This window comes from Ruditapes philippinarum, unplaced genomic scaffold, assembly GCF_026571515.1.
Source record: "Ruditapes philippinarum isolate M1 unplaced genomic scaffold, ASM2657151v2 ctg2465_1_1_1_1, whole genome shotgun sequence".
Taxonomy (NCBI): domain Eukaryota; kingdom Metazoa; phylum Mollusca; class Bivalvia; order Venerida; family Veneridae; genus Ruditapes; species Ruditapes philippinarum.
Window position 1 is genome coordinate 18,326 of NW_026852754.1, and position 25,605 is coordinate 43,930.

The 25,605-nt window shown below is 36.5% G+C and overlaps 1 long non-coding RNA gene and 3 other non-coding genes across 4 annotated transcripts; all 4 read left to right on the forward strand.

Annotated features, from left to right (window-relative positions):
* The first annotated feature begins 778 nt into the window (after positions 1-778).
* Positions 779-7,643, forward strand: LOC132723674 (uncharacterized). The gene is made up of 2 exons (XR_009624779.1): positions 779-7,004; positions 7,318-7,643. It is a non-coding gene; the product is annotated as an uncharacterized LOC132723674 (long non-coding RNA).
* A 14,767-nt stretch (positions 7,644-22,410) lies between these two features.
* Positions 22,411-22,482, forward strand: Trnap-agg (transfer RNA proline (anticodon AGG)). The gene has a single exon. It is a non-coding gene; the product is annotated as a tRNA-Pro (tRNA).
* A 1,368-nt stretch (positions 22,483-23,850) lies between these two features.
* On the forward strand, positions 23,851-23,922 carry Trnap-agg (transfer RNA proline (anticodon AGG)). Its single transcript has one exon. It is a non-coding gene; the product is annotated as a tRNA-Pro (tRNA).
* A 202-nt stretch (positions 23,923-24,124) lies between these two features.
* Trnap-cgg (transfer RNA proline (anticodon CGG)) lies at positions 24,125-24,196 on the forward strand. Its single transcript has one exon. It is a non-coding gene; the product is annotated as a tRNA-Pro (tRNA).
* Positions 24,197-25,605: the final 1,409 nt, after the last annotated feature.

Here is a 25,605-nt window from a genome sequence, read left to right on the forward strand (position 1 = left end):
TTTTCAGTTTTTTGGATATTGAAACTATAATAATGTTAAATGCACATTGAATTAATAAAAATGTCATCTCATAACTCAGCGTTATGGCCCTTGATTAGTAATGTAGTATGCATATAGAAAAATATTTGTTTCTTCGCTACTTCTCTGCTACTACTTGCTGGAATTCAATGAAACTTTATGAGATACTAAGAGGAGATGTGCATATAGTCGCCTTGTTCCAGTCAGATACTTAATGTGTCAGGTGACTTGATAAAAGCGTTGAAGTGATAACATTATTGCATAATCATGAAACTAATTTGAATTGCCTCTTAAACTGTAATGGTGATAACATTATTGCATAATCATGAAACTAATTTGAAGTACCACTAAGACTGTAAAGAGTACTTTTTATTGAAGATTTTAAAGAAGGTTTTGTCTAGATACACAATAACATTGCATAAACAAGAAAATATTTTGTGTTGTTTACTATGAAATTTTTTGTTTGATTAAAACCATTTTACGTAATAAAGAAAATAGAATTTTGTTTATTGAAATTCAAAATGTTTTGGACATTTTGTATATTATGCAGTTTCACAGTTAAATGATATTCATTATTTAGATGCAAAATATTTAATATGTACAACAAACTGAGATATAAGTGCTACCATAATAGACATATTTATGTGTACAGTTGGAAAAAAAAACGTGGTAGGCCGCGGGCCACTCCGAATGAAGATATAAAAAACTTCACGAATAAGGAAATCAAAAGATTTATTAAAAGCTACAAGAAATATGGTGATCCACTGATGATGAAGAAAAAAATGATGCGCCAAGCAAAAAAAAACGTGGTAGGCCGCGGGCCACTCCGAATGAAGATATAAAAAACATTTTGTCTGTGAAGGTTTAGAAAGTAATTATGAGTGCGAGAAGACAAACACAACTATTTATAACGGATAATTACGACTTCATAAATGTTATAAAAGATATCATGTCACTGCAAAATATTGAATCGAAAAAGTACTGTTAGCACTTTCACGCAGCTTAAATTTGTATGTTTATTTCAATGATATAGCGTGTTTTTAAATTATCAGAACACCCTTTCATAATACTTTTATCTAAACTGCTTGTTTATTTGGAAAAGTCAATTGTGAATATGTTAGAATTAGACAACAATGCTAATTTGTCATAATAATTTGTATACATCCGTATTTATTTCAGCTATATTATGACATACTGATTAGAAAAACATTGTTAGACTATAATAAGATATTTATTGATTATTGAATTTTTGATTCAGTTTGAATTGTAGATGCTGTCAGAGAGCAAAGATGAGTTTTCAGTTTTTTGGATATTGAAACTATAATAATGTTAAATGCACATTGAATTAATAAAAATGTCATCTCATAACTCAGTGTTATGGCCCTTGATTAGTAATGTAGTATGCATATAGAGTAAAAATCGTTTCCGCACTACTTCTCTGCAACTACTGGCTGGAATTTAACGAAACTTTATTTTCAAGACCCAAAAAACGGGGAAGGCCGCGGGCCACGGAAGATTTTAAAAACTTTACCAATGCTGAAATTAAACGTTTTATTATGGTTACAATGTTTATATTACATTTAAAACAACCAATGAAATTGAAAAAGAACAGATAAAACAACCCAAAGCCAAAAACGACACTTAAAAGCTGAGATATATTGATAGTAGCAATAAATGCGACAAAAATTATAGAGGAACTGACAGTGACAATTTTCCTCTTAGCCACTTAATTCAAAAGAGAAAATTGTTTGACATGGATGCCTCTGATAGCAATAGTGGTTTAGATAAAACATACATACCTTCCTCAAAAGCTCATAATTTAACTGATTCCGAATATTCGTCCGATGCACAAGAAACCACAAAGAAAGACCGGAAACAAAAGAAGAAATTCGAACGTGTGGTGGAAAAGCACTTAAAAAACAAACAGCGTACTAAATTTCCTAAGCAACAAGAAGAGATGGTATATAAAAAGAGCTCATCAACATCTGTTGACTTTGAAACGGACAAAGCAAATAGTGCAGCAACAATTTCAACAATAAATGAAAGTATAAAAGAAACACTCACACGCAATGCTAGGTTTAGAACAGAGGAAACTATAATAGACGCGCTACTCACCAAAAAGCTTTTACGAGAGTCAAAGTACAAGGATATGGTAACTGCTCATTTGAAGCTCAATTAAATCATCTGGGTCAAGTAACTCCGCCCAGGAGCTTAGGCAGTCAATATGCTTACATCTGGAGCAAAACTAGTATGCATGTTTTTATGAAACAAACACAGACCTTATGATGGTGAAGCCTTTTGGAATGAGTATCTAAATGAGGTTGAAAATTTAAAACGCGAAAGAGTTGCTGATTTTCTATCACGTGCTTTGGCCAATCTTGAGAGGAAATGTGTGATGATATTTACAAACAAAGGTACAACCAACTCTTTTAGCAAGTGAAACAAATGAAATCATAAACCTGGCATATACATCTATTCTAACAATTATTGAACATTATGATGCATGTATCATCAAGGACATTGCTGACACGCAGAGAACACCTGGGACACTTCTGAGAATTCAGGGGAAGAACAGAATGACGAAACACTGTATGCAAGGCATGTACCACTTACGTATATCTCTACCACACCGCGAAAATCTGCAACTTATAATAGTCCTGTAAAAAGCGTTTAGTAAGGAAACGAAAAGATAACCCAGAAAATTGGAAGCATAGTGTGCCTTAGATTAAAAAGTAAATGTAGTTTAAAGGAATTGAAATGTAAGAATAATGCAATAATACTACTGTAAACGAAATAACTATGACCATCCAGTAACAGTGTATGCTTAATCAGTAAGTTTTATCACCTCTGTAGCAACCTTTCTGATACCATCCTTCACACACATAAAGAAATGTTATGCTTTGTTTGGTCAATATAAAAATTTGGAAACAAAGCGATAACTCCTGTTTAATTTGGTTTAACGCCGCCTTTCCTTGTCGATCTTGTTTATCATAATTAACGGCCTACCAACACAGTACAAGACATAACTCGTGCAATACACCCGGGCTAATGCATTGTACAATGACAGTTTCCCATTATTTTATGCTCAATTTTAATCACATGAAAACTAAAAACTTTATTAGATATATGTATCAGATTCTCAGTTTATGTTCATCGTATAGTTAATATTAATGATAACTACACAATGTTAGAAATTACTGATACCTACATATTGTTATAACTGCATTACTACTTGCTTTATACTGTTATTAAAATATTTAATTTGGTTGGGTTTTACGGCGGACAAACACAGTATAGGTCATATGGTGACTTTCCAGATTTACTGTTGGCGACAGACATAAGATACCTTTTGATACCTTAAGTCAGGCAAATGTTTTACACACAAGTGTATCAGAAAAACAGAAACGTAAACAGCCGATATTAACTATTTATTTGTAAATACGGTTTAAAAAATGAAGTAATCAGATAAAATGCAAAATAGAGAGTAAATGAAACCCTCTTAATTCTTCTTTGTGGAAAATATATAAGCGAATAAGATGATACTCCTTTGGATAATTTATAGATAATATATAAATTATGAACAAGGCAAGTATTGTTTTTAATATTATGCATTTACGGTCATTACGAACTTTCCGGCGCCAAATCTTCAGAATTTTTTATCACTGCCAGTGTACTATTCATTTACAAATTGAGACTGACCCAAGTAGAAAACAAGGATGCTACAGACCAAATTTTAGTTAAATCTGCCCAGCAGTTTCAGAGAAGAAGATGATTGTTGACGCATGACGACGGACGACGGACGCCGGAGTATCCCCCTTTGTTACTAATAGCTCACCCTGAGCCTTCGGCTCTGGTGAGCTGAAAAAAAAGACAATTTAAGTTCTTAATTGCAAATATAGAAACTTAGGAATGTAATGTTCAAAGACATTTTACACGTGAAAAGATTCACTCCGAGAGAGACATAGATCCGACATGAGAACACATTAGTCAAAATATGTCGACCCTTCGTGTTTTCGCATTTTCGCATTTTGAGGCGAAGACGCGAAAATATTTGGATGGCGTTAATCAGCCACCATACATAATCCATTCAAGGCGAATTTCTCAAGCATGTCGAAAGGATGTCCGGAAATGTATTAATATAAAACGCTGATATTTCGTGTGTTGATAAAAATACTGTTTAGATTCTATATGGTTTTGAAAAAAAAACTGTTTCTATGTAACTTTTCACGGAAATGGGCTGTACAATGATTGCGTAAAAACAATAAAATGTCGGCTGTAGTAATCGAAAGGCATTTTGTCACGTGACTTTTGCCCATGCTACCGAAAACTACCCATCACAATATCACGGCGTTGAGACGCCGTGAAATAAAGATATAGTTTGTCGATGACAGATTAACAGAGTTTGGTTTTACGGCGCACAAACACAATAAAGGTCATATGGTACGAATAAAAAGATGATTTGTCTACTCTCGGGTGTTAAAATCGTACCTCCACACAAGGGGGTTCAGACTTCAGTAAATTGACCACATTAAGTCGCCTCTGGCGATAACGCACGTTAAAAAAAAGATGGATGGAATACTTATACCTCAACCTGCTTGCACAGAGCTAAACATCGGTTTGGTGTGTGCGTCCGTCCGTCCTGTTATGCTTGTCCGGGATATAACTTTACTATAATTAAATGTTGAATTCTAGCTAAGCCGGTGCTAGGGGCGTGGACGCTACATTGCACTTTCCAGTACCGTCCATGAACTGGCTGAATCAAACCGAGCCTGCAACAGTATCAATTTTGTTTATTACTATCTATTTTGTCATTAGAAGGCAGAAATTAAAAACAATTGTAACTTAATATGTTCACAATATTTGTGTTTGTTTGCATTTTACGGCACGTCAACACATAAATGGCCCTATCGTGCCGAATGCTAAAATAGGCTTTAACTATAATGTAAAACGTTGTAAATAAAAAAAGCTAATAAGATCTTTGAATAATAATGAGAAGGCGTGTCATTCGAAAGAACCGTGTTGCTAAGTAAAAAATATGATAAACAAGATCAACAAAGAAAGGCGGCGTTCAATGAACGCAACCCCTATATGACTAAGCAACAAGAACCCATGGCAAGGAGCCCAGGCGGACCCCAAACATTAAAAGGACAGGGCAAAGACACGTTAATCATTAAATCATACATAATTTGTAACTGATTAGGAATTCAAAGAAAGTAATAATAGGCCCACAAAGGGGAAGGGGTCAGGAGACCGGGGAAGAGGGGGGGGTGTTAATGAAAGAAACAAAAACTAGAGGCGATTGGAAAGATACTTACCGTAGACGAGAGAAACAACAAGGGACACAAGCAAAGGTGTCACCAAAACAGTATGAAACAACAAAGACATACATCTGAGGAACACAGTGGGGCGCCTTAAAGGTCGTACTTTAAGGTCAATTTCAAAAGATTCTCTAACAGCTTGTCTGCACCAAAATTATTACTAGCTCGAGGAATTTCAAGTACCTGGAATGGTCCACATCATGAGATGGCGTGTCGCTTGCAAGAATCGTGTGGCTAGGTCAAGGTCATACGTAAATGTCAAATGCCAAAAAATAGTCTCATACAGCTTGTCACACAGTATCTCGATAACTGGCAGGTGTAGTCTGATTTTATTAACCTGTCCAATATGAATACATTATAGGACTCATTTAAATATTCGATCCCACTTCGGTTTGGTCCGTGTAGTTTACAAGAATTAATGTGGAGTAGATAAGTCATGGATTTAAAGTCACGCTAGCTTAATGTGAAGGTTTTTGTTAATTCACAATAGCACAGTCGGTAAAGAGAATGTCTGATAATTGAGTGGACTGTGGCTCGTTCCTTACTGTTGCCATTGTTTTAATACTCTTTCTTTATTTTTAAAGTATATTTTAATCGAACAGATTTGTAGCGTATTTTTCTGGTTTTTCGGGATCATTGATACCAGCACTATTAAGTGTTGAGAATTGAGTACCGCTCAAGCCGGTGCTAGGCAGTAATAATTTGTATGGTCATAGCTATAGGCAGGAATAATTTGTATGGTCATTAAATTTTCCGGTTTGTTTGGATTTTACGGCACGTCAACACATAAATGGCCATATCGTGCCGAATGCTTTAATAGGCTTTCACTATTATGTAAAACGTTGTAAATAAAAATAAAAAAAGAGCCAAACAGATCTTTGAATACAATAGATAAATACAGAATCCCTAAAGAAAGCCCAACACGGCAAAATTGAAAATGTTGCAGGCTCGGTTTGATTGAGCCTGTTCATGGACGGTAGACATGGACACAGGAAAGTATAAAAAAAATTAACAAAGGGCAAAAACTCCAAAATTAGGCAAAGCGGAGATATGTTTTTTTGCACTGCACTTCTATTCAATGAGATCTATCTATCTATAAAGTTTCCTGATGATATCAGAGTTAAGACAAGTTTCCTGATGATATCAGAGTTAAGACAAGAACCGGTTGAACCGGGTGATGCTCCCCGAGAAGGTTCTGGACACAGGAAAGTATAAAAAAAATTAACAAAGGGCAAAAACTCCAAAATTAGGCAAAGCGGAGTTATGTTTTTTTGCACTGCACTTCTATTCAATGAGATCTATCTATCTATAAAGTTTCCTGATGATATCAGAGTTATGTCCCGGGTAAAAGTCAAAGTGTAAAAATGAACAAAGGGCAATAACTCCAAAACTAGACCAGACTTTGTTTAGGTTCTTTAAGCATTGCAATTCTATCCAATTATATCTAACTACCTACAAAGTTTCATGTTGATATTTCTAATAGTTTTAAAGTATTGTCCAGGATAAAAGTCAAAAAGTTAAAATAAACAAAGGGCAATTACTTCAAAATAAGGCAAGGCAGAGTAATGATTCTTAAGCACTGCACTAAAATCCACCCAATGAGACCTATCTATCTACAAAGTTTCATGTTGATATCTCTTATAATTTTAGAGTAATGTCCCAGACAAAGTCAAAGTGTCAAAATGAACAAAGAGCAATAACTCCAAAAGTAGGCAAGGCAGAGTTACGGTTCTTATGCACTGCACACCTACTCAATGAGATCTATCTACCTACAAAGTTTCATGTTGATACCTCTTATACTTTAAGAGTTATATGCCGGACAAATTTCAAAGTGTAAAATAAACAAAGGGAGATAATTCAAAAATCAGGCAAGGCAGAGTTACGGTTCTTGTGCACTGCACACCTACTCAATGAGATCTATTTACCAACAAAGTTTCATGTTGATACCTCTTATACTTTTAGAGTTATGTCCCGGACAAAGTTCAAAGTGTAAAATAAACAAAGGGGGATAATTCAAAAATAAGGCAAGGCAGAGTTACGGTTCTTGTGCACTGCACACCTACTCAATGAGATCTATCTACCTACAAAGTTTCATGTTGATACCTCTTATACTTTTAGAGTTATGTCCCGGACAAATTTCAAAGTGTAAAATAAACAAAGGGGGGTAATTCAAAAATTAGGCAAGGCAGAGTTACGGTTCTTGTGCACTGCACACCTACTCAATGAGATCTATCTACCTACAAAGTTTCATGTTGATACCTCTTATACTTTTAGAGTTATGTCCCGGACAAAGTTCAAAGTGTAAAATAAACAAAGGGGGATAATTCAAAAAATAGGCAAAGCAGAGTTATGGTTCTTGTGCACTGCACACCTACTTAATGAGATCTATCTACCTACAAAGTTTCATGTTGATACCTCTTATACTTTTAGAGTTATGTCCCGGACAAAGTTCAAAGTGTAAAAATAAACAAAGGGGAATTATTCAAAAATTAGGCAAGGCAGAGTTACGGTTCTTGTGCACTGCACACCTACTCAATGAGATCTATCTACCTACAAAGTTTCATGTTGATACCTCTTGTTGTTTCAAAGTTATGTCCCGGACAAGAAAAGGGGACGGACGGACGGACGGACAAGGCGGCGACTATATGCTCCCCCGAAATTTTTTCGGGAGCATAAAAATAGATAAATACAGAATCCCTAAAGAAAAATAGATAAATACAGAATCCCTAAAGAAAGCCCAACACGGCAAAATTGAAAATGTTGCAGGCTCGGTTAGATTGAGCCTGTTCATGGACGGTACTGGAAAGTGCAAGTTACCGTCCACGCCCCCTAGCACCGGCTTAAGCAGAATTCAACATTTAAACGTGAAATAGTAAAATTTTGAATTTAGAAACATCCGCAGATGTGTTCATACGGCGGTTAACATGGAACCTTCAATGTGACACTTTCGTGCCATTCCATGGAAAGCGGCGTATGGTCCCCAAGTAATAAAAAGCGTGTGCCCTAAACGAGAAAACAATGGGCGGAACTAAATAAAATGGAATTTTGAAAGGGGATCAGAGGTTATGAAGCCTGCGTATCACAGATAAGACGTCAAAAGACAAATTTAAAAAGCAGGCAACATATCCTAAGGGTGATTCAACATTATTCAAGTAGGAATATTGGAACCACCCAACTAGAAAATGCCGAAAAGTTGAAACTGAAAATACCACAAGCACAACAATAATGTCGTGCTGAACGATCTTCAAGGATCGAAAATATAACATCATTGATTAAATGTACGGGGAGACTTTTTACAGCCGCCACACGGCACAAATAACACGGATGTGATCATAAAATAGATAAATACAGAATCCCTAAAGAAAGCCCAACACGGCAAAATTGAAAATGTTGCAGGCTCGGTTTGATTGAGCCTGTTCATGGACGGTACTGGAAAGTGCAAGTTACCGTCCACGCCCCCTAGCACCGGCTTAAGCAGAATTCAACATTTAGACGTGAAATAGTAAAATTTTGAATTTAGAAACATCCGCAGATAATCTCACAATATCATGATAAAGAAACTTCTGTTAAATTATATTGGATTCCAAAAAATATGATCAGCAAGATCAACAAGGAAAGGCGGTTTCAGCTCTTTTTGACTAATCACAAATATTGTTATATTTGCCATGTTTTAAGCCTATTTGTTACCAAGGCAACCAATATTTTTTTCAAAATAGGAAGAAGAAATAAGACATACATAATCTCAAGACTGCCATCTATCCATAATTGTCAAGTTTCATAAAAATATTTCCAGTACTTTTAGAATTATCACTGGATTCAGTTTCTGTGTAAAATTTGCCATATTTTCAGTCTATGTGATGCCATAGCAACCAGAATTTTCAACATAGGAAGAAAAGAAAAAGACGTGTATAATCTCCAGACTGGCATCTACACATATTACAAAATAGATAAATACAGAATCCCTAAAGAAAGCCCAACACGGCAAAAATGAAAATGTTGCACACAGTGGGGCGCCGCCTTGGAACGGTCAGCAGCATATTGACTGCCGGGGAGTTTAAACCGGTTAAGGCCGCTATTTCATTTATACGTGATCAGTGGTCCGCGTCCGTCATCCGCATCCGTTACCGATTCGCTAATCAAAGAATACGTTGAATCAATTCCTTTTGTCCGTTTACCATCCGCATCCGCGACGTTTCGCAGGCTGAGCGATTTTTTACGGACGCGGACAGTCACTGACATGTCTCATCCCTACAATATGATAAACAAGATCAACAAGGAAAGGCGGCGTTCAATGAACGCAACCCCCATATGACCCAGCAACAAGAACCAGTGGCAAGGAGCCCAGGCGGACCCCAAACAAAAACAGGACAGGGCAAAGACAGACCACGGACGGGTTAATCATTAAATGATAAATAATTTGTAACTGATTAGGAATTAAAAGAAAGGAATAATATGCCCACAAAGGGGATGGGGACAGGAGACCGGGGGAAAATGCCTCGAACGAAATTAAATAATTTATCGATTTTGAAAGAAAATACTAAAGAATATGAAAAACAAGATCAACAAGGAAAGGCGGCGTTCAATGAACGCAACCCCCATATGACCCAGCAACAAGAACCAACGGCAAGGAGCCCAGGCGGACCCCAAACATAAAAAGGACAGGGCAACGACACGTTAATCATTAAATGATAAATAATTTGTAACTGATTAGGAATTCAAAGAAATTAATAATAGGCCCACAAAGGGGAAGGGGACAGAAGACCGGGGGAAGGGGGGGGGGGTTAATCAAAGAAATAAAAACTAAGTTTATGATGTAGCAATGACAGATTAAAAAAAACAATATCTGGTCATCGGTTGCTAAAGAGATGTTATTTGTAAACCTAACTGATATTCAATGTTTGTTACCTAATTCTTTTATGTTACAACTGCTTTTGGTATTAGAATGAATTTAGTACTTTTAGGACATTTAGTACTTTTGTTATGGTCATTGGGTTTACTTTTATATGTTTCTACATGATCATTTTAGTGTTTTACTTATTTAACCTTTTGTAACCATGACAACTGTTAGAATTTCACTTGGCGGGGATTCATTTTATTTACACTGTCTCGTTTATAGGAACATGGTGGGGCTAAGAGCGAGGTTTGGTGCACCATTAACCGGTTTAAACTCCCCAGCAGTCATTATTATGCTGCTGACCGTTCCAAGGCGGCGCCCCACTGTGTTCCTCAGATGTATGTCTTATGTTGTTTCATACTGTTTTGGTGACACTTTTGCTTGTGTCCCTTGTTGTTTTCTCGTCTACGGTAAGTATCTTCCCCATTGCCTTTAGGTTTTATTTCTTTGATTACTCCCCACCCCCTCCCCCGGTCTCCTGTCCCCTTCCCCTTTGTGGGCCTATTTTTATTTTCTTTGAATTCCTAATCAGTTACAAATTAATTATCATTTAATGATTAACCTGTCCGTGCTCTATCTTTGCCCTGTCCTGTTTTTGTTTGGGGTCCCCCTGGGCTCCTTGCCATTGGTTCTTGTTGCTGGGTCATGTGGGGGTTGCGTTCATTGAACGCCACCTTTCCTTGTTGATCTTGTTTATCATATTGTATCATATTCTACAAATAATCATCTTCTGTTCGCTATACTTCGTTGCGTTCATTGAACGCCGCCTTTCCTTGTTGATCTTGTTTATCATATTTTTCAATTAAAAGTATGTAGAAAATAACGTACCTATGGAATAATACCCACGGACATGCCCGGACACGGATCACTGACGCGGACCACTGATCACGTATAAATGGAATAGCGGCCTAATGGTGCACCAAACCTCGCTCTTAGCCCCACCATGTTCCTATAAACGAGACAGTGTAAATAAAATGAATCCACGCAAAGTGTAATTCTAACAGTTGTCATGGTTACAAAAGGTTAAATAAGTAAAATAGACAAATACAGAATCCCTAAAGAAAGCCCAACACGGCAAAATTGCAAATGTTGCAGGCTTAAACACCAAAATGATCATGTAGAAACATATAAAAGTAAGTCCTAAAGGAAGACAGAGCAACAAGAAAATCACCTACAAGGGCCCGACGAAGCAAGGCAGAAGATGAACATTAAGACAATTCAGTCCCAAAGGGCTTTACGAACTATCCATCATAGAGCCACCCACTTGGTCCGTCAGATGTAATCAAAAGAGGAAAGCGTAGTGTCCAACTGTAAAAGGGTTGAACACTAAACATGCAGTATGTCTTAAAATAGTAGGGTCATAACCTCTTTTAATAAAACGTTTAATGATTTTAGTAAAAACAGTAGAAAAATTACCATGACCCATAATCTTACGAAGTTTGAAAATCACATCGCCATAAAAACCAGGCTGGCTAGTCCTTTTTCGCAGAAGAGTTTTTAAATCACTATTGAATTTAGAAATTAAATCAAAGTTACGATTGTAAAATTTAGTAAAATATTTCCGTAATTTGTGATAGCGGTAGCCCTGTTTTAGAAGCTTGCTGGTAATAAAAATATTCCGCTCGTTGAAATCCATTACGTGCACAAGCTCTAGCGAATCTAATTAAGTGAGAAACATAAAATAGATAAATATAGAATCCCTAAAGAAAGCCCAACACGGCAAAATTGAAAATGTTGCAGGCTCGGTTTGATTGAGCCTGATCATGGACGGTACTGGAAAGTGCAAGTTACCGTCCACGCCCCCTAGCACCGGCTTAAGCAGAATATGTGTTCATACGGCGGTTATCATGGAACCTTCAATGTGACACTTCCGTGTCATTTCATGAAAAGCGGCCCCAAGTAATAAAAAGCGTGTGCCCTAAACGATAAAACAATGGGCGGAACTAAATAAAATGGAATTTTGAAAGGGGATCAGAGGTTATGAAGCCTGCGTATCACAGATAAGACGTCAAAAGACAAATTTAAAAAGCAGGCAACATATCCTAAGGGTGATTCAACTTTATTCAAGTAGGAATATTGGAACCACCCAACTAGAAAATGCCGAAAAGTTGAAACTAAAAATTCTGGAAACAAAGTGATCCCTCGGAAGCATTAATCACAACAAAATTACAAGAGAATTGCAGACTCGGTTTGATTGAGTCTGTACATGAAGGATAATGGAAATGTGCAACATCCCTCACGCCCCCTAGCACCGGCTTGAGTGGTACTCGATTCTCAACACTTAATAGTGTTGGCATCAATGATCCCGAAGGACCAGAAAATATAACAACACTGAAGTGAAGTACGGGGCAACTTTTTACAGCTGCCACACAGCACTTAACACCTGCTGTTGTGAAGTATAAAAATTCTGGAAACAAAGTGATCCCTCGGAAGCATCAATCACAACAAAATTACAAGAGAATTAAATACTACAAGCACAACAATAATGTCGTGCTGAACGATCTTCAAGGATCGAAAATATAACATCATTGATTAAATGTACGGGGAGACTTTTTACAGCCGCCACACGGCACAAATAACACGGATGTGATCATAAAATAGATAAACACAGAATCCCTAAAGAAGGCCCAACACGGCAGAACCGAACATGTTGCAGGCTCGGTTTGATTGAGCCTGTTCATGGACGGTACTGGAAAGTGCAAGTTACCGTCCACGCCCCCTAGCACCGGCTTAAGCAGAATTCAACATTTAAACATGAAATAGTAAAATTTTGAATTTAGAAACATCCGCAGATGTGTTCATACGGCGGTTATCATGGAACCTTCAATGTGACACTTCCGTGCCATTCCATGAAAAGCGGCGTATGGTCCCCAAGTAATAAAAAGCGTGTGCCCTAAACGATAAAACAATGGGCGGAACTAAATAAAATGGAATTTTGAAAGGGGATCAGAGGTTATGAAGCCTGCGTATCACAGATAAGACGTCAAAAGACAAATTTAAAAAGCAGGCAACATATCCTAAGGGTGATTCAACATTATTCAAGTAGGAATATTGGAACCACCCAACTAGAAAATGCCGAAAAGTTGAAACTAAAAATACTACAAGCACAACAATAATGTCGTGCTGAACGATCTTCAAGGATCGAAAATATAACATCATTGATTAAATGTACGGGGAGACTTTTTACAGCCGCCACACGGCACAAATAACACGGATGTGATCATAAAATAGATAAACACAGAATCCCTAAAGAAGGCCCAACACGGGGCAGAGTTACTGTTCTTTCCACTGCACTTCTAATCACTGTTATCTATCAACTGTGCAGTTACCCATTGAGATACATCTACCTACAAAGTTTCATGTTGATATCTCTTGTAGTTTTTAAGCTATGTCCAGTACAATATTTTTCTAAAAGGGGGAAATAATTCAAAAATGAGGCTTGTTGTGATTGATGCTTCCGAAGGGTCACTTTGTTTCCAGAATTTTGTACTTCACAACAGCAAGTGTCAAGTGCCGTGTGGCAGCCGTAAAAACTTGCCCCGTACTTCATTTCAGTGTTGATATATTTTCTGGTCCTTCGGGATCATTGATGCCAACACTATAAAGTGTTGAGAATTGAGTACCGCTCAAGCCGGTGCTAGGGGGCGTGAGGGATGTTGCACTTATTCACTATCCCTCATGTTTCCAGAATTTAACAGAGTTATGTTGTTTTTTTTGCACTGCACTTCTACTCAATGAGATCTATCTACCTACAATGTTTTATCTTGATATCTCTTATAATTTTTGAGTTATATTCCGGACAAAGTTCAGAGTAAAAATTAACAAAGGGCAATAACTCCAAAATTAGGACAAAAAGAGTTATTGTTCTTAAGCACTGCACATCTACCTATTGAGATCTATTCACCTACAAATTCTGGAAACAAAGTGATCCCTCGGAAGCATTAATCACAACAAAATTACGTAAGAATTGCAGACTCGGTTTGATTGAGTCTGTACATGAGGGACAATGAATAAGTGCAACATCCCTCACGCCCCCTAGCACCGGTTTGAGCGGTACTCAATTCTCAACACTTAATAGTGCTGGTATCAATGATCCCGAAGGACCAGAAAATATAACAACACTGAAGTGAAGTACGGGGCAACTTTTTACAGCTGCCACACAGCACTTGACCCCTGCTGTTGTGAAGTATAAAATTCTGGAAACAAAGTGATCCCTCGGAAGCATTAATCACAACAAAATTACGTAAGAATTGCAGACTCGGTTTGATTGAGTCAGTTTCATGTTGATATGTTTAAATAGAATAGATAAATACAGAATCCCTAAAGAAAGCCCAACACGGCAAAATTGAAAATGTTGCAGGCTCGGTTTGATTGAGCCTGTTCATGGACGGTACTGGAAAGTGCAAGTTACCGTCCACGCCCCCTAGCACCGGCTTAAGCAGAATTCAACATTTAAACGTGAAATAGTAAAATTTTGAATTTAGAAACATCTGCAGATGTGTTCATACGGCGGTTATCATGGAACCTTCAATGTGACACTTCCGTGCCATTCCATGAAAAGCGGCGTATGGTCCCCAAGTAATAAAAAGCGTGTGCCCTAAACGAGAAAACAATGGGCGGAACTAAATAAAATGGAATTCTGAAAGGGGATAAGAGGTTATGAAGCCTGCCCGGACAAGATTTTTCTATAAGGGGAGATAATTCAAAAATGAGGCTTAACAGAGTTATGGTTCTTTTGCACTGCACTTCTACTCAATGAGATCTATCTACCTACAATGTTTCATCTTGATATCTCTTATAGTTTTAGAGTTATGTTCCGGACAAAGTTCAAAGTGTTGAAATAAGCACTTCTACTCAATGAGATCTATCTACCTACAATGTTTCATTTTGATATCTCTTATAGTTTAAGAGTTATGTTCCGGACAAAGTTCATAGTGATGAAATTAACAAAGGGCAATAACTCCAAAATTAGTACAAAAAGAGTTATTGTTCTTAAGCACTGCACATCTACCAATTTAGATCTATTCACCTACAAATATGATAAACAAGATCAACAAGGAAAGGCGGCGTTCAATGAACGCAACCCCCATATGACCCAGCAACAAGAAAAAGTTTCATATTGATATCTCTTATAGTTTTAGAGTTATGCCCCGGACAAGACTTTTCTATAAGGGGAGATAATTCAAAAATGAGGCTTAACAGAGTTATGGTTCTTTTGCACTGCACTTCTACTCAATGAGGTCTATCTACCTACAATGTTTCATCTTGATATCTCTTATGGTCGCCGATTTGTTTTTGTACTGCTATGAAAGAGACTTTATGTTGAGTCTCTCTGAAGATAAACAACAAGATGTTATAGTCGCATTTAATAATACTTCCAGATACCTTGATGATATTTTTAATTTAGATAATCCTTATGTTGATCAAATGGTGTCTGACATATATCCGCATGAACTACAACTTAATAAAACGAACTCTTCAAATTTTAGTACATCATTTTTGGATCTTCATATTACTATCAACAACAATTCTATTCACACGAAAATCTATGATAAAAGAGATGACTTTGACTTTTGTATAGTTAATTATCCACATTTAGATGGAGACGTACCCCATGCAACATCTTACGGGGTTTATGTTTCCCAGTTAATTAGATTCGCTAGAGCTTGTAGCAACGTAAAGGATTTCAACGAGCGGAACATTTTTATTACCAGCAAGCTTCTAAAACAGGGCTACCGCTATCATAAATTACGGAAATATTTTACTAAATTTTACAATCGTAACTTTGATTTAATTTCCAAATTCAATAGTGATTTAAAAACTCTTCTGCGACAAGGGATTAGCCAGCCTGGTTTTTATGGCGATGTGATTTACAAACTTCGTAAGATTTTGGGTCATGGTAATTTTTCTGCTGTTTTTACTAAAATCATTAAACGTTTTATTAAAAGAGGTTATGACCCTACTATTTTAAGACATACTGCATGTTTAGTGTTCAACCCTTTTACAGTTGGACACTACGCTTTCCTCTTTTGATTGCATCTGACGGACCAAGTGGGAGACTCTATGATGGATAGTTCATAAAGCCCTTTGAGACTGAATTGTCTTAATGTTCGTCTTCTGCCTTGCTTCGTCGGGCCCTTGTAGGTGATTTTCTTGTTGCTCTGTCTTCCTTTAGGACATTGAGTACTTTTGTTATGGTCATTGGGTTTACTTTTATATGTTTCTACATGATCATTTTAGTGTTTTACTTATTTAACCTTTTGTAACCATGACAACTGTTAGAATTTCACTTGGCGGGGATTCATTTTATTTACACTGTCTCGTTTATAGGAACATGGTGGGGCTAAGAGCGAGGTTTGGTGCACCATTAACCGGTTTAAACTCCCCAGCAGTCATTATTATGCTGCTGACCGTTCCAAGGCGGCGCCCCACTGTGTTCCTCAGATGTATGTCTTATGTTGTTTCATACTGTTTTGGTGACACTTTTGCTTGTGTCCCTTGTTGTTTTCTCGTCTACGGTAAGTATCTTCCCCATTGCCTCTAGTTTTTATTTCTTTGATTACTCCCCACCCCCTCCCCCCCGGTCTCCTGTCCCCTTCCCCTTTGTGTGCCTATTTTTATTTTCTTTAAATTCCTAATCAGTTACAAATTAATTATCATTTAATGATTAACCTGTCCGTGCTCTGTCTTTGCCCTGTCCTGTTTTTGTTTGGGGTCCCCCTGGGCTCCTTGCCATTGGTTCTTGTTGCTGGGTCATGTGGGGGCTGCGTTCATTGAACGCCGCCTTTCCTTGTTGATCTTGTTTATCATATTTTAGAGTTATGTCCCGGACACAAAGTTCAAAGTGTTGAAATTGACAAAGGGCAATAACTCTAAAATTAGGACAAAAAGAGTTATTGTTCTTATGCACTGCACATCTACCCATTGAGATCTATTCACCTACAAAGTTTCATGTTGATATCTCTTATAGTTTTAGAGTTATGCCCCGGACAAGATTTTTCTATAAGGGGAGATATTTCATAAGCCGGGCAATATAGAGTTATGGTTCTTTGACACTGCACTCCCTTTCAATGCCCTCTACCACTATATGAAGTTTAAACAAATTATCTCCAAGGGTTTTCAAGTTATGCTCCGGACAAGAAAACGGACGGACAAGGCGCCGACTATATGCTCCCCTTTTTCGATGAGCATAAAAACAGGCCCATAAGGGAATTAAAGGGAAAATATGATAGACAAGATCGACAAGGAAAGGCGGCATTCAATGAACGCAGCCCCCACCCGACCCAGCAACAAGCGCCAGCGGCAAGGAGCCCAGGAGGACCCCAAAGAAAAACAGGACACATCTGCGGATGTTTCTAAATTCAAAATGTTACCATTTCATGTTTAAATGTTGAATTCTGCTTAAGCCGGTGCTAGGGGGCGTGGACGGTAACTTGCACTTTCCAATACCGTTCATGAACAACCGAGCCTGCAACATTTTCAATTATGTCGTGTTGGGCTTTCTTTAGGGATTCTGTATTTCTCTATTTTAGATCACTATTGAATTTTGAAATTAAAAAGCCTGCATATCACAGATAATACGTCAAAAGACAAATTCAAAAAGCTTAAAGTAGAAATACCTTTAAAAGCCTATTTCTACAGAACTAATTAATGGATGATCACCAAACTTTGTCTGTAGCATTCTAGGGTAGTCGTTTATCAAATTTGCTCATATCAATTTGATTGGACCCTTTTGTAGGGGCCACTTAAGCTTAAAATATATAAATCTTTATACATTTCCTACTGAAACAATTGATAGATGATCACCTAATGTTGTAGCATTATTGGGTAGTCTTTTATCAAGTTTGCTCATATTAATTTGATTGGCGCCGTTTAAGCTAAAATATGAAAAACAAGATCGACAAGGAAAGGCGGCATTCAATGAACGCAGCCCCAACCCGACCAGCAACAAGTGCCAGCGGCAAGGAGCCCAGGAGGACCCCAAAGAAAAACAGGACAAGGCAGGGTACGGGCAGGCAAACCACTACATCAGAATACATAATTAGTAACTTATAAGGAATTAAAAACAAATAAATGATTTAATATAAGGCCCATAATGTCAAAAGCCTAAATGCCCCAAAATATGATAAGCAAGATCATCCAAAGCAGCGTTCAATGAACACAGCCCCCACCCGACCCAGCAACAAAAGTCAGCGGCAAGGAGCTGACTCAAAAAATAGATAAATACAGAATCCCTAAAGAAAGCCCAACATGACAAGATTGTAAATGGCAATCAAAAGATCAAGTCATGGCATTTCTTCAAGTTATTGTTTAAAGGGATATTCAGGCAAAATAATGACAAAAATATCAAAATTATTGTATGTACTGAAAACCATAGGAACTCGAGAACGGGACCGCAGATTGCGGCGTATATTTTCGATCGTGTAACAGTTTTTAAAAACGTTTCTGCTACATCTAAATATCTTTTAGTATTATCCGAGTGTATGGACTCAAAAAATATATTATCAATTGAACCCAATCTGCCTCTTTTAAAACTGGTCAAATTTTACGGTATTATAAAAAAGACAAGGAGTGACATCCGCCATTTGTCGCAACGTTTTCGGCATGAGTTTTTCCCCTTTGGCTACAATCGATTACTATTTTTTCAGAATTTTGTTCCCGTTATTTTTGTCAACTATCGGGTATCGTCCGGATATAACGTTAACGGTTTATTGTTTACACGTGTTGACATATATAGGCGGCATTATAACGGGCGTATTCGTGTATTGATTTGTTAACATGGAGAAAACAGACACTTTAGTAATATGGTCCAACTGATTTTGCGTAACTGAAAAAAGGAATATTAAAACATGATCCATAGATAAATATTTTAGGCACTCATCTCGTATTCATTACTAGAAAAATTAAAACAAAAATCAAGCGTATCAAGGGGAATAACTTACGCCGAACGTTGCGGCAAATGGCGGATGTCACTCCATTTCTTTTTTCAATATACCGTAAATTTGACTGATTTTTAAATTAGCAGATTATATTAAATTGAGATTAGATAATTAAAGACCACCCATTTCGAAGTGTCAAAAAAGAACAAACAAACAAACAAAAAAAACCAGAAAACAAAGTTCAATATTTAAAAAAAATAAATATCGCGATACTGAAATAAGACGTAGAATGGACTAAATATGTGCTTCCGATTCATTTCCGATGGTTTTCATGTTGGTATTATCCTTAGTTTTCTTTAGGCTGTCAGGCTGCTAGGCTGCTAACTTCACAAATTTCGAAAAAAAAAAAACAAAAAAAAAAAACCCCAAAAAACAAAGTTCATTATTTAAAATAATAAAGATCGCGATACTGAAATAAGACGTGGAGTGGTCTAAGTATGTGCTACCAATTCATATCTGACGGTTTTCATGTTTGTATTATCCTTAGTTTTCTTTAGGCTGCTAGGCTGCCAGGACCGGGTTGTTCAAAACATTGGTTAAAATTAACCATTGGATAGCCTATCCACTGGTTAAATCCTTAACCAGTGGTCAGCTATCCAGTAGATAAAAATTCATTGTTCGACAATTGGATAGTACCCTGGCTACCTAACCAGTGGATAGCGTATTTATCCACTGGTTAAGTACCACAATGCAACAGGGTTGGTTAGTGATTCTGGAAACAAAATGGCCGATTTTTTTGATGAATAATAAATTTATTAGAATCAAAAAGCTCCCAAAGACTTAATTTTGAATGTTTTGTGCTTTCATGTTTTTGGAATAAAGCAAAAGTATATCAAAGGCCTAAAAGTATCGATAGATCTATTTTTCCCTTAGACACACATAGGTAAAAAATTCAAAAATAATTTTTTTCCAAATTTTGAATTGAAATTACTTCCATTAGATGGGTAATGTTCTAACTAAGAAAATGAGTACTGACACTTGTATGTTTTATTAAAAAATAAGAAAGTTATGACTGTTTAACTGAATTTTCTGAACTACAACAACAACAAATTCAGGTTGAAAAAGGGTTCTAAAAGCACTTTTTCAGAAATGTTTCAATTTAATCATATGCATTTCATATGAAATGTTCTAGTTAAGACAAAATAAACATATATTTGTAAGAAAAATCTGGTTTCAAACACGTTTTTATGGTTTAGACTGTTTTAATGATGATGGCTAACCACTGGTTAAGGGCTTTATCCGGTGGTCCTCGGACTGGTTAAAGTTAACCACTGGATAACGCATTTTATCCGTTGGATAAGTTTTGAGCAACATAACTTATCCAACGGACAAAATTTAACCAGAGGATAATGAATTTAACCACTGGTTAACACTAACCAATGTTTTGAACAACCGGATCCAGACTTCCAACTTCAGGCTGCTAGGCTGCCAACTTCACGAACATTTTTTCAGGTACTATCACTGAAATGTTGCAACTGACCCTGCAATATATTTTAATTTGTTTGATCTTTATATCCCCCGCCGAAAAAGTTCGGCGGGGGATATAGAAATAGTCTCCGTCCGTCCGTCCGACCTTCCGTCCGACATTTTTGTCCGGAGCATATCTCTAAAAGTATTTGAGTTATCAACTTGAAACTTCATAGGTGGATAGACCTCATTGAGGAGGAGTGCAGTGCACAAGAATGATAACTCTATCCTGCATAATTTTTGAGTTATTGCCCTTTGTTATTTTTCAAAATTGATTTTTGTCCAGAGCATAACTCCAAAAGCCTATGAGATATCAACATGAAACTTCATAGGTGCATAAATCTCACTCAGGAGGTGTGCAGTGCACAAGAATGATAACTCTACCTTTCATAATTTTTGAGTTATTGCCCTTTGTTATTTTTTTTACATAATTTTTCACCTGAGTGAAGCATAACTCATACAGTGTTTGAGATATCAACATGAAATGTCATAGGTGGATAGATCTTATGGAGGAGGAATGTTGCTCTTCCCTATACAATTTTTGAGTTATTGCCCTTTGTTCTTTTTCATACTATTTTGTCCAGAGTTTATCTCAAAAAGTATTTGAGGTATCAACTTGAAACTTCATAGGTGGATGGATCTCATTAAGGGGGAGTGCAGTGCACAAGAACAATAACTCTACCCTGCATAATTTTTGAGTTATTGCCCTTTGTTATTTTTCAAAATTAATTTTTGTCCAGAGCATAACTCTAAAAGCCTTTGAGATATCAAAATGAAACTTTAGCTAGGGGGCGTGGACGGTAACTTGCACTTTCCAGTACCGTCCATGAACAGGCTCAATCAAACCGAGCCTGCAACATTTTCAATTTTGCCGTGTTGGGCTTTCTTTAGGGATTCTGTATTTATCTATTTTATAGGTGCATAGATCTCACTCAGGGGGTGTGCAGTGCACAAGAATGATAACTCTACCTTTTATAATTTTTGAGTTATTGCCCTTTGTTATTTTTCATACTTAATTTTTCACCCGAGTGGAGCATAACTCAAAAGTGTTTGAGATGTCTACATGAAATGTCATAGGTGGATAGATTTTATTGAGGAGGAATGCTGTGCACAAGAATGATAACTCTTCCCTGTCCATTTTTTGACTTATTGCCCTTTGTTCTTTTTCATACTATTTTGTCCAGAGTTTATCTCAAAAAGTATTTGAGGTATCAACTTGAAACTTCATAGGTGGATGGATCTCATTAAGGAGGAGTGCAGTGCACAAGAACGATAACTCTACCCTGCATAAATGTTTAGTTATTGCCCTTTTTTTATTTTTCAAAATTAATTTTTTTCCAGAGCATAACTCAAAAGGCCTTTGAGATATCATTATGAAATTTCATAGGGGCATAGATCTAATTCAGGAGGTGTGCAGGGCACAAGAATGATAACTCTACCTTTTATAATTTTTGAGTTATTGCCCTTTGTTATTTTTCATACTTAATTTTTCAATTCAATTTTTTTCTCAAAAAAGTATTTGAGGTATCAACTTGAAACTTCATAGGTGGATAGATTTTACTGAGGAGGGATGCAGCACACAACAATGATAACCTACCCTGCATTATTTTTCAGTAATTGCCCTTTGTTATATTCAGCCATCAGTATTCACATAGGTTTCAAATCTGTAATCACTATAGCCATCAGTTTTCATTACCAAAAGGCGGGGGATGGCCATGTTGACATGGCTCTTGTTTATCTTTAAATTGTACGGCTCATGACATTCTTACGACATGACTCGTTGATCTAGAGGTATGATTCTCGCTTAGGGTGCGAGAGGTCCCGGGTTCAAATCCCGGACGAGCCCTACTTTTACACTTTGTAAACTAACTATTTTTAAACTGCTAGTAGAAAAATATGACTCTGTCTTGTTATTTTTTTTTATGAGTTTGTACTGCAGAACTTATTAAGCTATCATATAATATTTTAAGGACCATGATGCAATAATTTTACATATTAACCAATTTGTGTGAATTAATTTAAACAGATTGTCACAAATAAAATATTCATGGCTCGTTGGTCTAGGGGTATGAGAGGTCCCAGGTTCAATTCCTGGACGAGCCCAATTCTTTTAACAAAATGCAATATCATTACAAATAATATTGAGAGAAATCATGGCTTCAAACATGTGAAAGATGCCTATTTGCTGTTATACAGTTTCGTGAATCTTGAAATTTGCTTTATCTAAAACTTATCTATGATTTTATGTCCAAATCAATGTGATATTTTTGTTGGTCTAGGGGTATGATTCTCGCTTTGGGTGCGAGAGGTCCCGGGTTCAAATCCCGGACGAACCCTGTCTTGTTTTCTCCCATTATTCGATAAAGTAATTTAAAGTGTAGAAGTTATCACGGTGCAATATATAATTTATAAATAACATATATTAACCTATTTATATGAATCGGTTTAATTAGAATGCCTTTAAAGAAATATACATGGTTCGTTGGTCTAAGGATATGATTATCACCTTTCCAATTTACATGTCAAAGATGCCAATTCATAGTTTACCATTTTCAGTAAAACTTTAACGCTTATGTGCGGCTCGTTGGTCTAGGGGTATGATTCTCGCTTTGGGTGCTAGAGGTCCCGGGTTCGATCCCGGACGAGCCCTTTCTTTTGTTGTTTTATTTTCTCTCATTATTTATTATTCGATAAATTGTGAAATTTAACATGGTGCAGTACACAAATTATTACGTTTCTTAAGTAAAGTTTCACGTGAAAGAAATAAACAGTATGCCAATTATGGGCATGTAATATTTGCAGACGAATTAAATGAGAGAGTGAAGAAGTCCTTTTAAATTTGATAGTTTATTTACATTTATTTACGGGTATGCTATGAAAATTATCATATTTCATCCCACTCGATGAAAATAAATTCTGTATTTATAGAAAAAAAACTTGAATATCCTCTATATATTAACAAGTTTGTGTGAAACGGTTAAAATAGAAAGTTTTTAATGAAATATTCTCACATTAGAAAGATGACATTTTTTTTTATATTTTCATTTAAACTTGAAATTCATTTTTGCTGAACTGGATCTAACGTTTCTATACTTTAATACAGGTTTCCAGCCCTAAAAATTCTTCCACTATTTTAATTCGTTTGATAGCAAAGCTTTACTTAAGACAATGTTTAAAAGTTTGGTTATTGTTACATTTAATAAATAATATGTACGGCTCGTTGGTCTAGGGGTATGATTCTCGCTTAGGGTGCGAGAGGTCCCGGGTTCAAATCCCGGACGAGCCCAACTTTTACACTTTGTAATCATACTTTTGAACTGCCGGAAACATAATACGACAATGTATTGCTTTTTTCTTCTTCTACTTTGTACTGCAGAGCTTATTAAGTTATCAATCAATACTTTAAGAATCATGATGCAATAAATTTATATGTTAACCAATTTGTGTGAATTGGTTTTAAATAGATTGTCTTTGTATCAAATATCCATGGCTCGTTGGTCTAGGGGTATGATTCTCGCTTCGGGTGCGAGAGGTCCCGGGTTCAATTCCCGGTCGAGCCCAAAAAAGAACCAAAATAGTTAGAGCTAAGATATTTAGCATGAAACATGTTCTAATAAGTGTCTACCAAGTTTGTTCAAATAAAAGCCCTGGGGTCAAAATTGGCCCCGCCCCGGGTCATTGATTTTCCTTATATGCATATAGTAAAAACTTAAAAAATCTTCTTTTAAAGAACTCAAAACTTATGGCTAAGATATTTAGCATCAAACATGTTCTAATAGGTTTCTACCAAGTTTGTTCAAATAAAAGCCATGGGGTCAAAATTTGAACGCCCTGGGGGGTCATTGATTTTCCCTTTATGCACACAGTAAAAACTTAAAAAATCTTCTTTTAAAGAACTCAAAGAGCTATGGCTAAGATATTTAGCATCAGACATGTTCTAATAGGTGTCTACCAGGTTTGTCCGAATAAAAGCCCTTGGGTCAAAATTGGCACCGCCCCGGGGGTTATTGATTTTCCTTAAATGTGTATAGCAAAAACTTTAAAAAATCTTCTTTGAAAAAACCCAAATAGCTAGAGTTAAGATATTAAGCATGAAACATCTTTTAGTGAGTGTCTACAAAGTTTGGTTAAATAAAAGACCTGGGGTAAAAATTGGCCCCGCCCCGGGGGTCATTGATTTTCTTTATATGTGTATAGCAAAAACTTAAAATCTTCTTTGAAAAAACCCAAATAGCTAGAGTTTAGATATTAAGCATGAAACATCTTCTAGTAAGTGTCTACAAAGTTTGTTCAAATAAAAGCCCTGGTGTCAAAACTGGCCCGGCTCCAGGGGTGTCATTGTTTCTAACTATGTATGTATAGTAAAAACTTAAAAAAATCTTCTTTTCAAAAGCCCAATGAGCTAGAGCTTAGATGTTTAGCATTAAACATCTTCTTATGGATGTCTACCGAGTTTGTGCAAATAAAAGCCCTTGAGTTAAATTGGCCCTGCAACGTTGGGGGGGGAGGGGGTTGGGGGCTATATACAGGTGAGCGACCTTAGGGCCATCATGGCCCTCTTGTTTTAAGGACTGGTTGGTATCTGGGAGATACGATAACAGCATTTCCCAGTTGGTATGCATTATTTAATGATTTGAATCGTATGATTGATCTCAGAATGAAATATTATGGCATAATTCGTTCATCAGTAGGAGCGGTGTAGATATGATTTTTCCCGCAAACCGGAAGGATACAAAAAGTAATATCCGTACTGTAAATTAAACTTTTATCTTAATCAACTAACTTTGTGGAAAAAAAACAACATTTTTTGTTCACTTTCATTTCTTTGTGCAATATCTTACCCAATAAAATGTGCAAGTCATTGTCAAGATCCGAAATATTTTACATTGTATTTCGGAAATGACACAATCTTTCTTTCTGATGGTGTTACGAATTTAATGGAAGAATCCATTATTGAATGGGGAAATCA